We start from the raw sequence: 22388 nt of genomic DNA, 5'->3' as shown, positions 1-22388 counted from the left end.
CTGCTACTCTTTTCCGGTGTCAGATTTTCTAACCCAGTATTTGGTCACAGGTCCCATTTTGCTCTTTGTTGATGCCTCTGCCTATCCGACTGTTCTTTGCTTTTATTACTCTGATATGTTGTTGATAGTTCTTTGATTTTCCTAAATCATAAGTGCCATGACTGTTGGATTAGTGGTTGTATATTGCAGATTTTTTACTATGTCTGTCTGTCTGTCTGTCTGTCTGTCTGTGTCTCTCTCTTTGCAGTACTGAGGAATGAATTCATGTCCATTGCCTCGAGCCACATCTTCAGTCCCTTTTTATTATTTATTTGGAGCAGGGTGATATTAACTTGAACTCTCCTGCCTCAGCCTCCCAGAGTTATTGAATTACCAGGCCATCTTCTCCCCTTTTCTCCAACTTCCCAGCTGTGACACACTATTTCAGGTGAAGATTGTCCAGTAGCCATGTTCATTGTTTTCTACATTCCTATTCCTCCTCTTCTCTCCTCTCCTGCTCCTTCTCCTTCAGTTGTAGAATATATTTCAATTTTCCATAAAGTGAAAGGAATAAAAATAAAGCAAAGTAATAATCCTACAACCAAGAGGCAGAGTGAGCATTTTGCATTGTTTTTTTCTCCTTTAACAATAATTCTAATAATGTTAATAGAAAACATTTTAAAACATTACTTATAAAAGCATTTCATATGAATTTTGAAAAAAGCTTGGTCAAGTTTTTTGAAATAAATTTACAGTTTTGTATGTCTAACTTTCCTGTATTTTGCCTGAAGAAGCCACATTTTTTCACTGACAGAAGGAGCTCTGGTGAAGGAATTTGCATTTTCCTCTTGCCACTGCATCCAACTATCCTCATCCATAGTTTACCAAAATGGGTCAAATGTTGCTCTCAGAATTTTAAATTTCAAATTCCTTATATATGCAAATAGAGGTGGGAGGAGACTAGTAATGTCTCCCTTTGAATGCCAGAAGATGGGTTTCTTGGGGAACTGATATACAGCAGACATGGTAGTAGGTTAGGTGTATCACTAAGATCGCTGAGATATTGCACCAGATATAAAGAATATGTCTGTCTCACCCAAGATGGGCAGTAGCTCTCTACATGCCTGCATTCATTAATGTCTGAACTCCACTGCTTTGTGTGAGCGATTCTTAAATCTGGCTAAAAGAATCACCTAGAAGCCTCAGAAGATCTCTTTTAATTAGTGTGTTTTGGGACACAGGATTTGGTATTTTTAAAGTTGCTTGAGTGAGTCTAATGTGCTGTCAGTTTGAATATCAAGCCTCGTGGTGAATCATACTTGCTCTTTAGAATGCTAGTGGAGTGAGTTCTTCCAAAACAGGAGAGATAACAGGAGAAAAGATAACACTAACTAGAAACTCTCCCAGAACATCAAGACAGAAAATGCAATCATGAATATGGCATTAACTTCAGGGTGCTCTTCTGACACATTTAGAAGATAAAAGATGCTTGAGGTCATTTTACAATGGCATTACTGACTAGGGAGCACTAAGTCAAGATTAAACATCTTCCTTTATTATAGGAGTTTGCAGAATCTAATTTCTACATATCCTAGAGAAAGATGTGATGTGCTGTATTTCTTAAGCTTATTTAATTATGTGATCCTTGTGCAAAACTCATTAGTATCTTACACAAACAAATTTTGGAAGTATTTGTTCTAGGAATTATTAGTGTATGCATACACACTGGTAGTTAATTCAACCTTGAAATATTTTTATTTGTAATATAACTGATCAGTTTTTAATAACTGTTTTAAGTTGTGGATGTGACTGTATCAGAGATAGAAGAATTATTGACTTACACAGTAGTCTTGGCACTTGTATTCTTTTGTCTCTTAAGAAAATAAAATGAGGGCAGATGTCACCTGCAGATGGGAAGATAGTTTGCATATTATGGACCAGGAACTTCAGAGGCTTTAGATTTCAGGCCTTGTCTAAGAACTTCTATCCCCGAGAGAGGGACAGTAAATGTTGCTTCCTAATAGAAGCATTTATTTTCTGAGAAGAGATGAGGGCTGTCCTTAGGTGTTTACAACTACCTCTTGTAAACAAATAGCCTTATATTTTATCATTCTTGTATGACTAAAATATAAGCACAGACCTTCTGGTAAATAAAGCACTATATTTTTCTAGAGCATTCCTTCCTAACGTTGGTATTCAGTCATTCTTTAACCCATGTTGCTATATTAGTTTTTCCTCAGAGAGCCAATCAAAACCACGAAAACATTCATATGACTTTCACAATATTATCTAATATCAATTGGGAAATTCTTACTCATGTCAAATTTGTTCTTGATTTAAAAATACATTCTAGTATCAATTCGAGAAAATTTTTCCTTCATGAGATGACTACTCAGAATAGTTCCAGGATGCACAGAAAGATTGTTTACATGAGAGAAATGAGTCTTCTTATTCAGGTGACACCTGTCTTTAAAATGCATACTTGTTTAAATTTAGTTACCCTTACAACCTGCCTTATATTGAAAACTGTTCGCCTTCTCAAGGAATCAAAGTCTTTATGTAATGAGTTACAATTTTAATTAATGACTAATTAGTTTAAGGTCACTAAATTCTACCCCACATCCTGGTTTTCTTGAATTCAATGCTGTGTTTCACTGGTGCCTCCCTCATTAATAAAGCATTGCTTGCAGTTATGTAGCACCCTATATATCCGTTGCTATAAGCATATCTGCATTATTTAGAAGCTTTTCACATCTGTGGACATTTGCCTTGCTTCAAGGCTTTAAATAGTAGGAAACTACATGAGATACTTAAAAAGTATACAACTGCTTCAATTCCTCTAACTTTTCAAAGCTTTCTGAGATTTTACTTGTCACTAGCGAGTCTTTCATCCTGTTCAGTCCACATAAGAATAATTACAGACTCACCAGTCTAGGTTACTCAACCACCCTGGAATTTAATACCTTACTGAGCATACAAAAATACAAATATAATAAAAATCCATTGATGCTCTAAGAAAAGTATAATTTGCTGTGGTAATTTACATGTTTTCTAATAGCACCATAATGTTTTTCTTTAATGTTTTCAGCTCTCAAAGATATCAGAAGATATAATGGTCAATACAGTGAGCTCTAACTCTAAAGTACTTGGTCGCATAACCTAAACCTGCTTATTTTTTAGTAATAGTAAGTATAGTAGTAGATACATTATTTAATCTCTTTTTAAATTTCCTCATTAGTAAAATGATGTTATTGATAGCATTGATGTAAGGGTAAATTAATGTCTGCAACTGATTTAAAACAGAGAATATCTCTTAGTAATGCATCTAATCATCACGCTAACCTTTAATAAATAAAATCTAGTTTGCTAATTTTGAGCGCACTGTAATTTTACCATTGGTAGTTCTGCATCGGCAGCACTGCTCTCAGATAAGGTGGAATGGAGTGTAGCTGAGGTATAGTTCAAGTGTTTGAAATATACATGGAAACTAGAAATTGAATAGCAAGTTTGGCATCAAGCCTAATTATGTGTGAGTTGGGTAAATATGATGGAAGCAAAGGAGAAGTGACGGATGGTTGTCAAACAAGCCCGGGAGTAAATGAGCAATAGACTTTTCATGAAAAAAATTGAATTTAGACAATTTGAGCCATTAATCTCAAAGGAGGCAAACAGTTAAGCTGAGGTAAAGGGAGTCAGATGAGGCAGTGGCTATCAGACCCGGGGCTGCTTTGCAGATGTGGGAAACTCAGAATATTCCTATTGCTGCTGATGCTACGGAAGGTGCTTTTGCCTGTGTACATTTTGAGGACTTAAAACCTTTATAAATATAATTTGGTAGATACAGTCTTGCTAAAATTTTCTTTCATAAGAAAAAAAAAACCATTCACACTGCCTAAATCTGTTTCTACTTCATTATTTACTCCTCAGTCTCTGCACAATGCAACTATGGATCCTGTCTACACCTATTCTGTTTGATTTGTATCGGTAGTTTTCTTCCTTGGGTTTATTTAAATAGCTGTTAACTACCTATGAATTTGTTAAAGTTTACTTATGTGTGTTCTAATATCAAGTTTCTTTGCTCTTGAGCAGTTTGGGACCTTCCTCCACTCCACAGTTAGCTATTTTCCTGTTTTAAAGGTTTTTTTTTTTTTTTTTTTTTTTTTTTTTTTTTTTTTTTTTAATGACAGTCTCATATTAATAAGCCATGCAGAGTGGCTTTATTTGTAAATTTAGGTTTGTTGGTAGATATCATTTTTATTTCTGTGTTGATGTTTTCAGTTCATGTAACACATATAGTCCTTGGAAGGATATGACTTCCAAGATAGTCCCAGGGAAATAAACTCCCAGTTTCCTCTGCAAATTTCACTCTTTAGGTAACTTCTTTTTGAGACATGTAGTACACTAGTTTTAACTGATATTCAATGAATAAATTAAGAAGTTTTCATTACACATAATGGGAATTTCTTGACTCTATGTATTTAATAACATATGAAAATAATATATTACAGTTAAGAACTTTTAAAAAAACATAGTCTGGACTGTGATAAGCTGATAGGTAAATTTAATTCTGTGAAGGATAATCTATAGCTGCTATGAAAATGGCCAGTGTCATGGCCGGTGTACTAAATACCACTGTGACCTAGAAAGTCCACATTGCTGTGTACTGATGAAAGCTACATAGGATCACAGCTGCTACCTTAAAGATGAGTTGAGAAGGCCTCTTATTTCTAATGTAGACTAGCGACACATGCTCTGCATATTTCCACAGAGCAGCCGCAGGTGACCCAGCTGCTTCCTAAGTGGTGTTAAATTTGAATTGCTGACTGACTCCCAACTATACGTGCAGGAATACATTTGCTGTGGGTGTGTGTGTGTGTGTGTGTGTTTGCCTGTGGCTGCGTGCATGTATTCATGGGGAGAGAGCATGGAAGAGATTAGAGCACAGCTGGCCAAAGAAGTTGTATTTCACCGGAGAGATGTGGTTTTTAACCACACCCTCTAATGGATCTGGCCTGGCGCTTTGTTGGATACAATCTTTCCATATCAGTTTAAACTCTCTGTATCCCAAAACATTTGTGCTTGTATCCTCTGGCTCTGAATAAATCTTCTATTTTCATACCTCCACCAAGCAGTTGGCCAACTGATACTTTAGAATAGCATTAGATGGCCAAATAAGTAGCACCATCTGCCACAATTTAGAGCAATCCTCAGTGGTGCTGTGACAGCTGTGTGGTTCTCACTCCTGAACACCAGAATTCATTTGTCAGAAAGGACACATATTCAGTGTTTGAATGGCCATTTTCTCTAAAAGGATTGACTGTTTCCAGCAATGCAATGCTCTATTGTTAGGAAAGTCAGATTTTTGGAAACTGTTATCTATGCTACAAAATACAAATCCCTAATGTACATGTTGACAAAATAGTCCTTCTAGGCAATTAGATTGAAAATCAAAATTTTGAAGTTGAGTGTTAATGTATGAAAAGTCATTATATCCTCCCCAAGAGCTTAATAACTTTTATTTAATACATAATCTTTAATAAGTTTGATTATCTGGTTTGTGAGGAGAAATAACAAGCTGGAATTAGACGTGGCAGGATTACAGCTGAGAGAAATTCAATAATTAGATAAAAGTAGAAGAGAAAAATTAAAACATAGACCATGGTTTTACAAGCATTACAATGACAAATTGTGTGATCATTTAATAAATACCTATTTATTATTATGCAGACACTTTTATTTATTTATATGCAGACACTTTTCTGTTTTTTCTGTCACTTCACTGGAGTATATATATGACTTAGTAGGGTTTAGTAAGACAAAATCCATTTACTTAAAGAGTGTGATGTCTCGTCAGATGAGATATATTATTAATAATGCATATCAAATTATACCAACATTATTATAGAGACACATAAATTAATAAGTAAGTGCACACTGAACTAATTCCAAGCACACAAAGAATTCACTAAGGCTGAGGCATTTAAATTAACTTTTTAAAAAAGTATACTATGTGAATACACAGAGGCAGAGAGCATAACATTCCATGCATGAGCAAATTTGAAAACCTGAAGAATTTTTCAGAATAGAAAGGATTCATTGCTTCAGATGTCTAGAAAAAAGTCTGGCACATGGTAGGTTCATGAACAGCTTATCTGTATTTCATGCACAGTATCTAAGTTTAGATTAATAACAAAAGATTAACTGATTATACATGACAACAGGAAAATACATATGACTGCATAAGCACTAACAATATAAATATGTGGGATGTTTTCTGCCTCTTAAATTGTTACTACAAGACTCTTTATAATTCATTCCTTCTACTCATCCCTGGCCACAGCCAACTGATAGTCCATTGCCTTTTCTGGGTAATTTGAATATGTTTATATTACAAACAGGCATATGAATGAACTGATTTTTAGAATGAGCAGGCATGCATGAACTTTGAAGTAATTCTAACGTGTATAAGAAAGTACTTATTAGGATAATTTCACCAGAGAATTAGAATTTGCTTTAAAAGAAAAATGAGAATCATGGAAATAAAAAATAAACAGTTGTAATGAAGAGCTCAATATGGGCTTTAATATCAGATTAAAATCCCCAGAAGAACGGATTAGCAACCAAGAGAATAGATTAACAGAAAATTTTACTACTGAAGTGGAAAGAAAAGAGAATGAAAATTTCAAAACAGAGTTTAAAATGAAAAGCATAATACAAAGCTCAGGTTTTTGTTATAGCCTTATGCATGAGTGTTCATGGAATCATTGCTCTGCTCCACGTCTTTCTGCTTGGTAAACTTCCGCTGATCGGTGGCTTGCTCCCAGGCATGTAGAGAGGAGCAGTTCCAGTATTCTTCTCTAGTCCGCAGCAAATTGAACCTGGTGTTGAAAGTGGAATTGAGATTGGAGTATAAATAAAATCTTTTTAGAAGATGAAGCCAGCAATAAAAGCTAATATTTTTTTAGAAATCTCAAATGAATTTATTAGCAGAATTAATGAAAGTGTGGTTTACACACAATGAAATACAATCATTTCTGTGTAATTCGGTGTGCTAACAATATATACAATAGTTCCATGTTTCCTAAGAGCTCCCGTATGCCTTTATATAGTTACCCTGATCTACTTTGGCCATCATCAATCAGTAATCTGCTTTATGTTGTTATGGATTAGAATCCCATATTTTGTAGGTAAGTGTCTAACTTCTCTCAGCAAAATGTCTCTAAGACTTATTTGTGTTGCTGTTTATCATTAATTAGTTCCTTCTTAATATATTATATATATCATTAATTAGTTCCTTCTTAAATCTATTATATACCAGAATATGGACATTTGGTTGGTTTCTAGATTTTTAGATATTGTGACTAGAACTGCTTTAAACATTAATGGACAAGATTCTGTGAGTATACATGTCTTTTTTCAGATGAATGAATTTATTAATTATTTAAACAGTGACTTTTCAGTCATATAATAAATGTATTTCATAACAAAAACTTTGTAAAGAAATTACAGTATCAAATACTCCCACAAACAATGTATGAAGTCATAATTCCTCCCCATAAATGCTGAAACTTGGACTTACTGATTTTTTTTTTTCATTTTTGCCATCATGTTGTGTGCAAAGTTCTGTCTGTGGACTTAATTTTCCTTTTCCTGATGGCTGTTGTGTCACATGTGTCCATGTGCTTTGTGGTCAGTCTTATGTTGGTGCAGCATGATGGCAGGAAGCTGTCCACTTGTCAGTTTCTTTACTCAAAAAAGAAAAAGAGTAAAATTAAATTTATTTATAGTTTTCTGCAAACATGATGGACTGTCCAAAGGTCTGGTTTCTGCACTGCTTTATTCAAAAATCAGATGAGAATCACACATAGTTCAGATCTCAAGTTAAAAGCCACGAAAACGTTGAAACACATCGTGACTTGTGAAAACTGCAGAACTTCAGATCTGCCCTGGTGGGCGAGATTATCAGCAGGGTTATACAACAGAACACTGGAGGCCCCACGCGGGAAGCGAGAGTGAAACTCTTATGGAAGTTAAAACATTTAAAAACAGTGATGTACTCTATTCTGGAGCTAAGGGCAGGGTGACAAACATATGCATGCTCAGGGAAGAGACACCATGAAAAGACTAGAACACACACTAGATTGCCACCTCCAGCTCATTAGGAAATGTCTTCTCCCTCACTGAGCCAGCCTGCAGAGACTGGATTTACAAAAATGTGTAGTTTTTAACAAAATAGACAAAAAAAAAAAAAAACAAATAACAACAACAACAAAAAAACAAAAACAGGAAAGTACAACTCTTTGAAAGAAATAAATTACTTTTCCAGAAACTGAACCTGAAGTTGCAGGGTTTTGATCTTCTAGACAAAGACTTAAAAATAAACTGTATTATATATACTCAAAAAGCTAACAGAAAGCAATGAACTATGAGAAACCAGGGATGAAGTGGCATTACCAAAATGATATAAATTACTTTTAAAAAACCGAATAGAAACTATGGGGCTAAAAAATGCAACTGAATTCAGAATATTACTAGAGAGGTTTAGTAGCAAGCTACAGCAGGAAAAAGTGGAGGAAATCAGTGAACTTGAAAATAGGACTTTTGAAATTATGGAATCAGTAATAAAAGAAAAAAATGAAAAGTCTTCAGGGAGATAAAAATAGAAATGGAAAGAGAGATTATTTGGAGAAGTAATGGCTGAAAGCTTCTCAAACTGGAGGAGAGATAGAAATAAAAAATATGAGAAGCTTAACAATCTCTAAATATAGATGACTTTACAGACTCTACTCAAACTCAATAATCAAACTCTCATAGCTAACAGCTAGAAGGACTCTTGAAAACAACAAGAAAAAAACCCTGACTCATTACAGAAAAGCGATCCTCAATAAGAATATCAGTGGAGTTTTCAGTAGAAACCTTACAATCCAGGAGACAGTGAAATGATGTGATTAAAGTGAAGAGGAAGAAATAACCACACGTCAATTTGTAATTTCGATCTCTATATCCAGACAGCCTGCTATGGATTAAAAACTGGCAGTCAATTTAATGCCAGCTGGATTACATCAGTATGGTGCTGAGCATAGATATCCCACCTGAGGAAAGTTGCCAGCATAAATAGGTGGAGAAGGAGAAGGATGGTGTTAAGACATTAATGAGTTACTGCACTGAGTTATTGTGGGTTCTCCTACGTATTGCTGTTTCAGCCGTTAGATTCTCCTGGAGAAGCTCTAGTCCTCACATCGAGCATTGCTTCCTGGCTCCAGAGGGGAAGACATGTGCGGCTTGGCCTCCAGGATGAACTCCTCATGCTGGCTTCCTGGCATGTACCCGTTTGAGCTTGTCATCAGAGGAGCTCGGGGCCTCCTTGTCACTTAGGATGACTATGGTGCTTTTCAGGATCGCCCTGATCTTTGTTGTGAGTGTGACTTCTCAGCTCCAGCGTAGAACCCTCATCCCGTCAGCACAGCTCCTTCATCCCACTGGCATGGACTTTCTGGCTTCCACTGCTGAACTTTGGGCCTTCCCAGCACAGATCCATAAAAGAGACTGGCGTGAGTCCTTCTTGTGGACTCTGGACCTCCAGTGAGACTCGTGGGAGGCACTGTCATGAGCTCTGGGTTTTCATCTGGACTCATGTGGGACACTGCTATGGGATTTAAGCCCTTGACTAAATATTCTATGTCTTTGGAATTGTGGATAGATTTTCTGCATTTTCTTGTGTTAACTCCCAGTGACCATCGTAAAACAATATTGTAAACTCCATGTCCTGATTCTGGTTGTTCTCTTCAGAACCCCTGACTACAACACAGCCATTATAGAAAAAGAAAACTTTAGACATTTCAAGAGAAGAAATTCTGCATTGTCAATAATGCACTGACCAGTCAGATAGAAGAGAAATAATGAAACAGAAGACTTAAATACTTCAAAACATCAACAAATTCAAAAAGACATATAGAGAAGAATCATGCAGGAATTAGTAAAACACATATTTTTTTCAGGTACATATAGAACATTCTCCAGTAGAGATAAAGTTTTAATAAATATAAAACACTTTAATAAATACAATAAGATTGAAATCATACAAACTATTTTTCTGTTCATAAAACAACAGAAGTAGAAATCAATACCTGAAGAAAAACTGCAAAATACACAAAAATATGAAAATTAAGCAACATTCTCTTAACCAACAATGAATTAAAGAATCACAAGGAAAATTTTTAAAAATACCTTAAACAAATGAAAATAAAAATACAGCATATCAAAATTTATAAGATACAACAAAAGTATACTAAGAGTAGTTGTAAGTGCTTATATTAACAAGGAAAAAAATTCTCTAAACAATAGAACTTTGTATACTGAACAACCAGAAAAAGAAGAGTAACCTAAGCTTGAGACCATTATGATAACTAATGCAAAAGTAAACAAAAGTAATAAATACTATCGATGATGTGGACAAGTTGCAGTTTGCAAATCTTATTCAGGATGGCAATGTAAAATGGTATGGTTATTATAAAACTGTGCTGTAATTTATCAAAAAGAGAATCAACGTATAATCCACTAGTTCTATTTCTGGCTCTGTTCCCCAACAGAATGGAAGTTAAATATTTGATCAGATATTTGTATGCTCATTCTTATTGGAAGCATTATACACAACAGCCAAAAAGTAGAAGTAACACCAGTGTCCACCTATAGCTGAATGTATAATCCATCCAGTGGGATGTCACTCAGCTTATAAAAGAGAATTCTGGCACACATTGCAGCATGGGTATGCTAAGAGAAATAAGCCATTCAACACAGGGCCTATAACTGCATAATTTCACCTTTACCAAGTATGCAGAGTTAAATTCATAGAGGCACAAAATAGAATCATGGTTTCCAGTCACTGAGAGAAAAAAAGAATAAAGATTTATTGTATGAACAGAATTCTAATTTTCAAAGCTATAAAGAGTTTTATGGAGGTGGATGACAGTGAAAGTTACATACCAAGGTGAATCTCCTCAATGCCAGAGAAGGGCTCTCTCAAAGGTGGTTTAAGTGGTTAAAAAAGAGACCATTCTGCAAATTATTTTTGAAAATAAATTATTTTTCATACCTACCATGAATATTGTAATTATTTTCATGTAAATAGCATATTATCATATAATGAATATACTATTAACATTTCAAAATGAAATAAGTTCAGGTCATTTTGTTTCCAAAAAATTCTGGACTGCTCTCGATCACTTCCATCTACTAAACTTCATAATCAATTTTTTGATTTCTACCAGAATTTTGACTATGATTTTTGCTAGACTGCACTGTATCTCTGTTGCAAATGTGTCCATATTATTGTCAAAGGCACTGATTGACTTTGGACTCTTTTTCAAGGATATTTGTACAGTGAAAATCCTGAGAAGAGAGATACACTGTGCTATCTCCCTCAGAGCAAATGCAACACTTTCTTGTAGACCTAAACATAACTGCATCTCTCCTGGATCAGAGGATGCGTGTGCTCAGTACTCCATAGAGACGTCGCAGTTTAAGTCAGTACTCCTCTTCTAGAACAATGCATAATGCATCTCTGTGTCATGTCAATCTCTCTGGAGATATCAATCAACTGGAGAGGTTTGGAGGTAAAGGAATTGGTAAAAAAAAAAATGCTGATACCTAAACTATTGATGTCACTGTAAACAGAAAAAAAAAATAATTGATTGCTGACCAAATTCTTGTGTCTTGTGCCAACATCAGGAAACTGTAGCAGAAAAAATCGCTAAGAGGGTAAAATTTCAGACTGTTCATCATTCTTGTCATGGATGGTGTAGGGTATGTTGGTCTGTTTAAGCAGTGATATCTCATACCGTGAGACCTTCTAATGCATGAGCAAGAGCTGCTTCTTCATTTATTTGTCTTAATTTCGTCAATCAGCATCTTATAACTTTCCACATACAGATTTTACACCCGATTGGTCAAATTTTTCCCAAACTGGCCGTATTGTAATTTTGCATGCCAGTGGAAATGAAGTTTTTTATTCTCAATTTCCAACCACCCATACTTGTGACATCCACATATATTTGATATGTTTGTATTGAGTTTAATTTGATAGCTTATTATATAGTTATTTAGTTTAAAAGCCCATTTGTAAAGTGAGAATTTTTTAATAAATATCAACATATTGATGAGTAATAAAGATTTTTTTCTGGTCCAATTTATATGAAACTTACTTCACTTTTTAAATTTATTTATTGATAAGACTTGCAAAACACTATTGTTTGTTATGCTTTTCTTTTTGTTTTTCAGTGCTGAGGATGGAACTCAGCCTCAAGCTTACCTGGAAAGTGTTCTATCAGTGCAGTATGAATGCAAGTCATTAGGGCAAACAATTTTCCTGTTTTTTAGATTCAATTTCTCACCATTATTTGTAATGAATATTTTATAATTTTTTGTAATATTTTTTAGTACTGGACATTTTTTTTAAAAATCAGGTTGAGGAAATTCATTATTGAAGTTGTCTTGATCTGGGGGTTCCTTGCAGGAAAAACATTTGATTATTAATTTGATTTTGAATAATGGTGTGGGGTTTTCCATTTTTCTGCCTTTCAAAAAGTTTTCTATTCCACAATTTTATTTGCATAATTTGATTCTCTTTTCCTTCTTATGATGGATGTTGTTTCTGTGCTAAAGTCCTGTTTTACCTCTGACACATACTTTTTATGTTTCCTGATTCACTTAGCTACAAATTTTTATACTTCACTGATCATTTCATAAATTAACTTTAAATTTTATATCTTTCCAGATTGTTGAGTCATTTTTTTCTAATTCAATTTTTCTAGTTTGAATTGCATTGTGTGTTACTGATTTCTACTGATATTCACAAATTTTCCCTTTTTGATATGCACTTAGATTTTCTTTGTCATTTTTTTCTAGGTTACTACATTGGCATCACGGATATTTTCTTCCAGAATTTCCTTTTTTGAAATATAAGCATGTGCAACTATAGATTTTCCTCTAGGTTTTTCTTTGCATCATTGATGTATAGTTTTGTTTATATTATTGTTCATGATAAAGCATTTTGTTTTCTTTTAATTTTATCTTATGCATGTTATGTAATTTCTATATGATTTGAGATTTCAGATATATCTGTCTAAATCTATCCACATATTTACATTTTTAATTTGTTTTCACTGTGTATGGTAATATACAATATTTTGTGTAACTTCAATTGTTTTAAGATTTATTGTCATCTGATTATTTTAGTGAAGTTTTATGTACACTTGAAAAGAACATGCACTCTACTGTTAAGTAAAGTGCGCTGTATATGTTCATTAATTCTGTGTAGGGAGGACCAAATCATTCAGCGTAGGGAGGACAAATAGTGGGCTTACTGATTTGCTGATGATTTCTTCTATCAATTTCTGACAAAACAGTGCTATATTTCTCTATAGTAATAGTGCATTTTTATTGTCATTTCAGGTTGGGCACCATCTGTTTCTAGAAAATTGTGGAGCATATCTGTTATATAGAATTCTCTTAGCATCATCACTCCTCTTAATAAATTGACTTTTGTAATTATTAAACAGCTCTTTATATAAGTGTTCAAGTTCCTTGTATTTTAAGTCTACTTGTCTAATGTTCAGTAGCAACTTCCATTTTCTTATGATTAATAAATTGTATATCAGTTTTTATTCATTCATTGTTTTTAAAGTATTTATCCTATATATTTTAGATGCATTTTTTACAAGCTGTATGTATATGAATGTCACTTTATTCTTCTGATTTTTGATTTGGAGTATTATGTTTCTTCATTTATGAATAAAATATATTTGTTCATAATTTTTGATCAGGAAGAATTTACCTCTGTTGTCATTCTGTTTGTTTTATATCTTATATCTGCTCTTCAATCATTTTTCCCATTTTCATATCTTTACTTTCAGATTATTTTTAGCATTTAGTTTTATGCCCATCTTTGGCTTATAAGCTGTATCTATTTTGTTTTTTTCTTTTTTCTTTCTTTCTTTTTTTTTTTTTTTTTGTCTTTTTCATTTCCATTTTTACCCGTACCAGGGATTGAACTCACAACCGCCTGCTTACAAGGCAGGTGCTTATGCCGCTGAGCTAAATCCCAGCCCCCCTATTTTGTTTTTTGATGGTTGTTCTAAGACCATGCACAGTTTTAATATATTATTGTCTACTTTCCCCATCCTTTTTTTTTTTTTTTTTTTGTACTGGGGATCAAACTCACAACCTAGTGCTTGCCAGGCAGGCACTTACGCCACTGAGTGAAATCCCTGGCCCCTACTTTCACCTATCTTAAAATATTATTACTGAATATCACATATGAGTGTCATGCATGATGTTTATATCAAAAATATATTTCCATCACCCCATTTTTACCATTATTGTTGTACATTTCATTTCCATACATCTTGTAATTATTTATTGCCTGCAATTATTCGGTGTTATTGCCAACTCTGTTTTCAAAAATTTTAAATGAGGAAAACTTTGTATTTCTTCACGTTTTGCCATTTCTTCCATCATTTCTTGGTTTTTGAACATCTCAGTTTCCATGTGAAGAATTCTCTTTGTATGCATTTTAGGGCAGGGGTACTGTATATCTTGTTTAGATTCATCAATCATCTTAGATTTGTGAGATTTTTTTTCTTTCTATTTCAAAAACAATTTTGTGTTTTATTTCTTTACATACTGTTTTGGCCAATTTTTTGTCATCAAATTACATACATGTTTGAATGCTTGATATAGTTCTATAGATCGCTGAGGCTTTTTATCTGTTTTACTTGTTTTATTTCTCTTCACCTATGCTTCAGTTTATGTGGTTCCTGTTGTTATGAATTTAAACTCATGATATATAGTTTACGTTTAGGTACACATATTCTGCTAGATGCACCAAGCTGATTTTTTTCATATTAGATACATTCTTTTGCAGCAATGATCTTTTAGGGCCCTTATCTCTAAAAGCTATAGGATATATATATATATATATATATATATATATATATATACACATATATATATACATATATATATATGTATATATATACAAACAAACATACATACATACATGCATACACATTTAGCCTAGTGATTGGTGAAACTTTTGCTAGGATTCACATTTCTATTAATTTGGAACAGATACTGTCCATTTTGATAATATATTGCTGAGTGTCTGGATTTTATTTTGTTCTAAAAAGTGTTGAAATATATTCTTACAGGTAAGTTCCTTGAAAGTAGGCTTGATTCCTCTTTAAACTACCTTCAATGTTTATTCAGAAGTTTCCAGAAAATGAAATTTATTTCCTTCCAGGACTAGTTTAATATTTTGTTAAGGACTAACCTTACAGAGGTTTCTAAGCAATATCCTGAATTTTTGCAAGAGGATTCTGCCCTCTAGTTGGCTGGCAGATAAATTATCTTCTAAACTTGTTTAAATTTAGCAATCATTTAGATGAACACTTCCTCATAGTTTGTGTTTTTGATGGGTTTTGGTTTTTGCCTCTTATTAGAGTTTTACTTAGCCCCCATGTAGATTTTTAGAGTACATTTTATGTAAGGTTCTTTGACTTCAAAATGTTCTCATACCTCAGTTTTCTCAAACTTCAGTCTGTGCTTCTTCAACTCAACAAGACTTCCCTATTCTGCTGTAGTCTCTTGGGAAGTGCTAGCTTGACTTAAGGATGTGGTGCTTATGAGCCACATTGTAGGTGTTTCTGCTATAAGAAATCAAAATTTCTTTGTTCCTCTTATTTTAAGTCTGATAAATTCTTACAGATTTTTGTTAGTAAATTTTTAACTTTTTTTGGTGAAAATACAATATTTATGGTGTCAACAACAAAAGAAAGTTTACACTGTTTTAGAATTAATTTTTTTAAAAATTTGGTTTCAGAAAATTGGTAAAGAAAATTTTTGTTTGTTTTGTTTGTTTGCAGTACTGAGGATGAAACCCAGGGTCTTGTGCAAGAACAAAAGAACTTTACCCTGAGCTACATCATGACAGAATATTTTACTACAATAAAACAATCAGTAAAATATTAAAATTGAGAGTAAGAATAAATTTTAATTGTTAATCAATTCTGTTGTAAAAATGTTATCTTTGATTACTGAATAGTATCAGAACAGAATTCCCAGTTCATCGATTCACAAATTTCTTATATTAGAATCAGATAGATTATTTGAATATAGGAATAATAAAGTTGTAGGTAGGATCAAGATGCCAACATTTTGGCATTATTCCTTTTGGCTGTAACATAGAAAATCCAATGGAAAATTCAGATGCAAAGTCCTCTTGTTTTTATTTTCCTTCTGAGTGACAGTTTAGACAATCATTGTACTGATTCAGCAAAATGAAGGCGTTATTTATGTGTCATTAAGCATAGAGGTTTTGTGGGTATTATAATCATTCATTATAAATAAGTGAATATGGAAACTAAAATTTCTGTGACGAGTAATTGTATGTGTTAACTTCATTGTGCCACAAGTTGCTCAGATATCTGGTTAACCATTAATTCTGAGTAAGTCTGTGGAGGATATTTTAGGAAAAGATGAGATTTGAATCACACACTGAGTAAATTATATTACCCTCCTTGATGTGAATGGACATTACCCAAGCTGGTAAGGGTTTAAATAAAACAAAAAGGTGAGAAAAAGATGGACGAATACAAATTCATCCCTCTCTTCTTAATTAAGATGTGATGTCAGTCTCCTGTCCTGGATGATACAGGTTCTCAAACTCAGACTGGGCAGACTAAGATATTCTGTCATTAGTCTGCCTTTCAAACTCAGACTGGGACCTAAACCATTTGCTTTCTGGATTTAAAATTTTCAAGTACACCACAGGTTATTGTTGGTCTGAAAGTTGCAGATAGAAAACGGTGGGCTTTCTTAGCGTACATAATTGTATGAGCCAGTAATTCTCTCTCTCTCTCTCTTTCTCTCTCTCTCTCTCTCTCTCTCTCTGTTTCAGTCTATCTCATACATGTGCCTTTGTACACACACACATTCATCGTTTTCTATTGAAACTTTTTCCATCTTAATTCTGAAATTAAAATGCATATTTAAATTTGGCCCGAGCTGAATTTACTAAGTAGCTTAGAAAACTGGTGGCAAATCTATGGCACGGTACCAGAGTGGGTTATTTGTTATCACTGAAAGCTCTAAAGGCTTAGAAGATGTTTTAGGTACAGATTGGAGGCATATTTGAAATATTTAATTCAGTTCAGTTAAAAGCCCGAATCTCTTTTAATCTAGAAATATATGGGAAAAGAAAACCCGTTGGTAACAAGATTTTATCATAACACTTGAGATTCTGGTTTTAATTCACTCTGATAGGGAGTAGGTGGCCAGAAATATGTCATTTACTACTATTGTATGTTCCTTCATTAGTTGATGAGATAAAGAACATTTTCTCCGACATGAGTGTCTGAAGCTCATTTATGTCAGAAAAATATTATTCTTTATTTAGGTGTTGACGAAGTGTGGGAGACTGCTATCACTTCCCCAGGCTGATATCTCCTCTATTTTCCGTCCGAATTGGTTTCCTTGTGGTTAGAGAAAGGTCACCATGCCCCAGATAATACTTATGCAGAAAAGCTGCAATTTGATGAACCCGCTGGCACATCAAACAGTGAGACAGCCTAGTGTTTTCTTGCTTTTTCAGTGGCTCAGATTAAAACCATAACAGACCTCTGAGATTTATTCTGATGAATTACTTTTTAAAGATGAACCCTTCAGGCTTGGCTTACTTATTGCCTGCAAGAAAAATTTAAGAGAAAATGTTGCTGATTCTGAAAGAGTTTGGGAGAGTGAATTTCCTTTTCATACTGATAGAGCTCATTTATTTTTGTTCAAGTTGAAAACTTATTAGTCTGCCTCATAGTGGAGTAGCCTTTTAACTTCAACCCAAATCCATAGATTGGTTTCTGATTTGCTGGAGGCTCTCAATTTGCCGTGGAAATTACCTTTAGCAAAAGTTTCAAAGCCCAAGAGTATAAGCTCTTGGCAAAATTGAAAGAACATGTAAAAATGCCCCTGGTGCTTTTGGGCTTATTAACAGAGAATTCTAAATATGCTTTAACAAATAATACTGTAGGAAATGCTAAACTCGTAAGCCTACAAGCTTTTCTCTTTCTACTTAATAAAGTACGTGTTTTATTGAGCAATTGCTATACAACATAACATAAAGGATCATGAATATTTTTCTCACCAAATCTTCACATCAGTCCTAAGAGGCAGATACTGTTATTGTACCATTTTGAAGGGAAGCCAACTGAGGAATAAAATGTGACATACTTTATCTAGCAAAAGCAAATTCATGGTCAAGAATATAAATGGCAGTCAAAATCTGAATGGAAGAGTATCTGCCCCTAAGACCTGTGAGCTTAGTGATTTCATTCTATTTTAAAACATTAACATATATCTTCTCCAACAATTGCTACTTCTGTATAATGTTTCTCCTGTGATAAGCTCCATTATACTCTGATAGTTTGCTTTGGTTTATAAAAGTATGTCATCAACTTTGCTAAGTTTTGAAATAACAAATTTCCTCTAAGCTAAGGAGTTAATGATCTAATCACATCTGATATATTTCTTGACTGAATTTCTTGTACTTCTTTTAAGTCCCTTTTGTTTTCAGGCAGAGTTGGAACCTAATGTTGTAGATATAAGATGCTTGTGTTTTCCCAGGACTCAATCATTCCCAGTGACCCTTTCTCTTCCAGTGTTGACCAGGTCTGGAGTTATGCTAAGTTTTTCTCTTCATTGTAATAACTGCTCTAGTTACTCTTCATTTCAAATACTGAAATATCAAAGCATTCACAAGATCCTGCATAAATTTTGTGATGTGAATTTTTAAGACTAGATTCATTTTTCACACTATCATCTTTAGTGTTGGAGCTCTTCTTCCTGTGGGCAGACTGTTAAATGGTGACCACTAGCTGGTTTCTCTGTTGTTAATAGTTGTATTGTATTCCTCAGTGCTCCTTCACTGGATGCCCTTGAAAAAACATTTCTTAAGCATTTTATGAAAAAAACTGCTGAATCAGGGCCTCTTATACACAAAAGTAAAATATTAGACTTGTGTTCAAAGTTTACTGACTCTGCCCTATACTGTAAGAGTCAACTATTTCCTTTGATATGTTAAAGCGATTTGCTGAGTTTTCCTTGAGGTTGATGTCCTCCAATATGATTGCTCTTGCCATAGTTCTAGCTTTCAGCCCAGATTCCCTGAAGATTCATTATGCCTAGAGTACACGTAATGACATCTCCTGGCTCAGTTCTTCCATCCTTCTCTATGATACTTCCCACACATGCCATAAAACTGACCATTCTAATTGCTTGCCTTCATTTTATTTAAATATATTCTCTAGTGGTGTAGACTTTTATAGTTTATCAGCCATTACAGAAGAGACAATGTGGAAATGCTTAACAAGTCACTTCCTAAGTACTCACTGGAAGCAAAAGTCATAGGGAAAAGTGGTTGAAAGCTAAGACAAGAGGTGGCAGACTGCGCCCTACAGTGAAATGCAGCCTATACCTGGTTTTGTAAATTATATTTTACTGAAGCTCAGTTCTACTCATTTCATTCATGATATCTAGCGCTGTTTTTCTGCTACAGTAGCATGGAAAACTAAGTAGTTGTGACAAAGTTCTGTGGCTCACAAAGCCTTGATGTTTACAATGTTTACCTACAACTGTTGTAATCTCCCTAGGACGCACATAAGTAATAACAGTTGCTGGTTATCTTAAATGCTCTAATAACTACAAGAGCAAATTTAAGATGTATGTATAATTGTCCTTACTTTGTTCACATACTTATAACTTGAATAATGATAAGAGGCAATATGCTTCAGCTCATTTATAATTCTGAAATCTCTGACCATATTGGCTATCTGTGATCCCACATTATGCTTACCCTTTTTGCAGAGGAGATAATTAACTGATTCCTAATAATGTTGCATGAAATGGTCCAGCAGGAGTTTGGTATCACAGGAATAGTCAATGTGCTAGTGCCAAGTTATCAAGTAGCATCTGTACAATACTTTCTTTGGTTCTTTTTGACATTTTCTATTTTCACGTTTTTCCACTGATTTTATTTCCATGTAAAAAGGAATCTTCATTCAAAGTTTAATGTTTTTATTTTGATATTACCTTTTCTGTTTTCTAAGTATAAAACTTGTTGTGTGTTCTTAAAATGATGGATTTGCTCTTTTAAATCTGCTAAAGTATCTCTACTGAGCTCTCCAGGGGCTAAATCAACATTCTTATAATAATGATGCTATATTTGGATGTTCATTTTATGTTATCATGATCACAATAGTAAGTATCCTAATAAATTTTGAGAGTTCATGTGTCTATATTGCATATAGGAAATTCTGCATGTAGATTAATCCTTATAGTGTTTCAGTCAGTCTGGCAATAATGTCCCTGATTGTGATCATCATGAAAAACACATTACTAGGGAGGTTTTGTTGGTTCTTCAATACAGGTATAACATACGAAAGAGTTATGACTAGTTATATGTTTTAGGTATTTCTTATAATGGAGACTCCCTGTAAAAATAGTGTTTACATAAATATTTATACATGCACATATCTTCTACATATACATAGTTACACATGATAAGTCCACAGTAATTGTTCATTTCTGTGCAATTTTAATTCATGAATAAACTATTATCAAATATTATGAGGTATACATTATTGTATTGGAAGGAAAGTAATTACTAAATATATACTTACTCTCTTGAAAAGCATTTTACTGAGTAACAAACTCACACAAACCAGATTAAAACACAGAAATCAACGATCGTTAGTAGCATACAATTGTAGCTTATGGAAGGAAATGCAAGATGCAGCAGTGAAGGACCTGTCAGTCTCTCTGGGTCTCCTACTCTGGCTCTTCATTCCAGTAGTACATCCACTACCGGGTCCTTTACTTGGCATCTTTTTGAGCATCTACCTCCTTTATCCTTCTGCAGACAGCCTCCTCTGATCTATAAATGGCACAAAAAGCAGCTTACTTCAATCTCTTGCAACACTGACTAGAATTTCTGGATACAAATAGCAGATTTCCAGAAGAGAAAATTAGTGGGTTATCTTGAAGCAGACATTCTTTTCCATCTCATTCAACAGTCTGAGGTGTGTCATGACCTGGTAAGAGAACAAAATCTCAGACAGAGTGTAGCATAAGGAATGAATTTGAGAAGTCAGTTTGTTATATACAGACAAATTGACTTCTTTATTTCTGAATGCCTAGAAGGTGTAGTAATGTTCCTTAAAACTGGGTAGCAATACTTTTGACTACCCTCAAAGACTATTAGATGCCTCTTTACAAAAGGTGAAGAATCTACCAAGTATGATATTTCTAGATCTTCACTCTTTAGACAATATAGCTCCCTGGCAACACTCTCTTATTTCTATATTTGCTTGTAAAGCCAATAAAAATTGATCTGCAACAAAAAAATACATCATACTTTTTGGTGCTGAACATAGTCATAAAATTGCAAACTTCTTCTTTCCCTTCTGATCATACTGGAATATGCACCATAATAATTAGCCAGAGGGAACAGCAGGGATGAGATGGAGATTTTGTTATCCTCTCAAATACTCAAGTGAACTGGTTAGTTTTCCCAGGCCAGGTTCAAGGACACCTGGTAGCTGCATGGGCAGCATTTCAGGTTCTAATTTCCTTTTCTCATAAGTTTTTGCAGGTAAAGTACTGGATCTGAAAAAAAACCACATTAGCTACTATCAAGGCAATGTTTCCACAGAAGATGCACCAATAGAGATCCTCAAATAGCGTAGAGTAATGGACTCTTTTCCACACTAGCTTTTTTGATGCTAACAAGTCTTAAAATTTATAAGCCAAAAATAAAATTAATTCTCTTGAGTTAATGGCAGTTAAGATTTTTTTGTCCTTTCATTCATACTTAAGAAAATTTGTGGAAATTGAAGAAATGAGACAAATACTTCTTAAAAATTAATAAGAACTGGGAGAGAAAATGCATGCTTTTGGCCAGAGACTTCTACAGACATATCAAAAAGACACATTATTTCATGACTTCCCAGGGATGGAGAGTCTCACATTATTGTTTCAATTGCATTTATTCTGTCACATGATTCTACTTGGGCTCAACAGCTATTACTACAGGAGTTTGTCAGTATGGTATAAAAAAGGGCTGGGGATTTAGCTCAGTGGCATAAGCGCCTGCCTGGCAAATGCTAGGCTTTGCATTCAATCTCTGGTACAAAAAAAAAAAAAAAAAAGACAGTATAAAAGAATAGATGCAGGATATATGAACCTCAGAATGTACTATGGAATATAATTTCAAAAGCCACTATATAAATTTCTTCTGTGTTTACTTTTCTTTTTAATTAAATGCCAGGCACTAGTAACATTTGGCAGGTATGACTAAAACAGAA

At 34.0% G+C, this 22388-nt stretch overlaps 1 long non-coding RNA gene across 1 annotated transcript; it reads right to left on the bottom strand.

Annotated features, from left to right (window-relative positions):
* Positions 1-5665: 5665 nt before the first annotated feature.
* On the bottom strand, positions 5666-21027 carry LOC134471174 (uncharacterized). Its single transcript, XR_010040485.1, has 3 exons — positions 20706-21027; positions 7559-7722; positions 5666-6857 (listed from the first exon to the last, which is right to left on the bottom strand). It is a non-coding gene; the product is annotated as an uncharacterized LOC134471174 (long non-coding RNA).
* Between the last annotated feature and the right edge of the window lie 1361 nt (positions 21028-22388).

Source organism: Cavia porcellus, unplaced genomic scaffold (assembly GCF_034190915.1).
Source record: "Cavia porcellus strain 051 isolate PalLab524CR breed Dunkin Hartley unplaced genomic scaffold, mCavPor4.1 scaffold_17, whole genome shotgun sequence".
NCBI lineage: Eukaryota > Metazoa > Chordata > Mammalia > Rodentia > Caviidae > Cavia > Cavia porcellus.
Note: the sequence above shows the minus strand (reverse complement) of the source record. Positions and strands in the feature narration are given on the sequence as shown.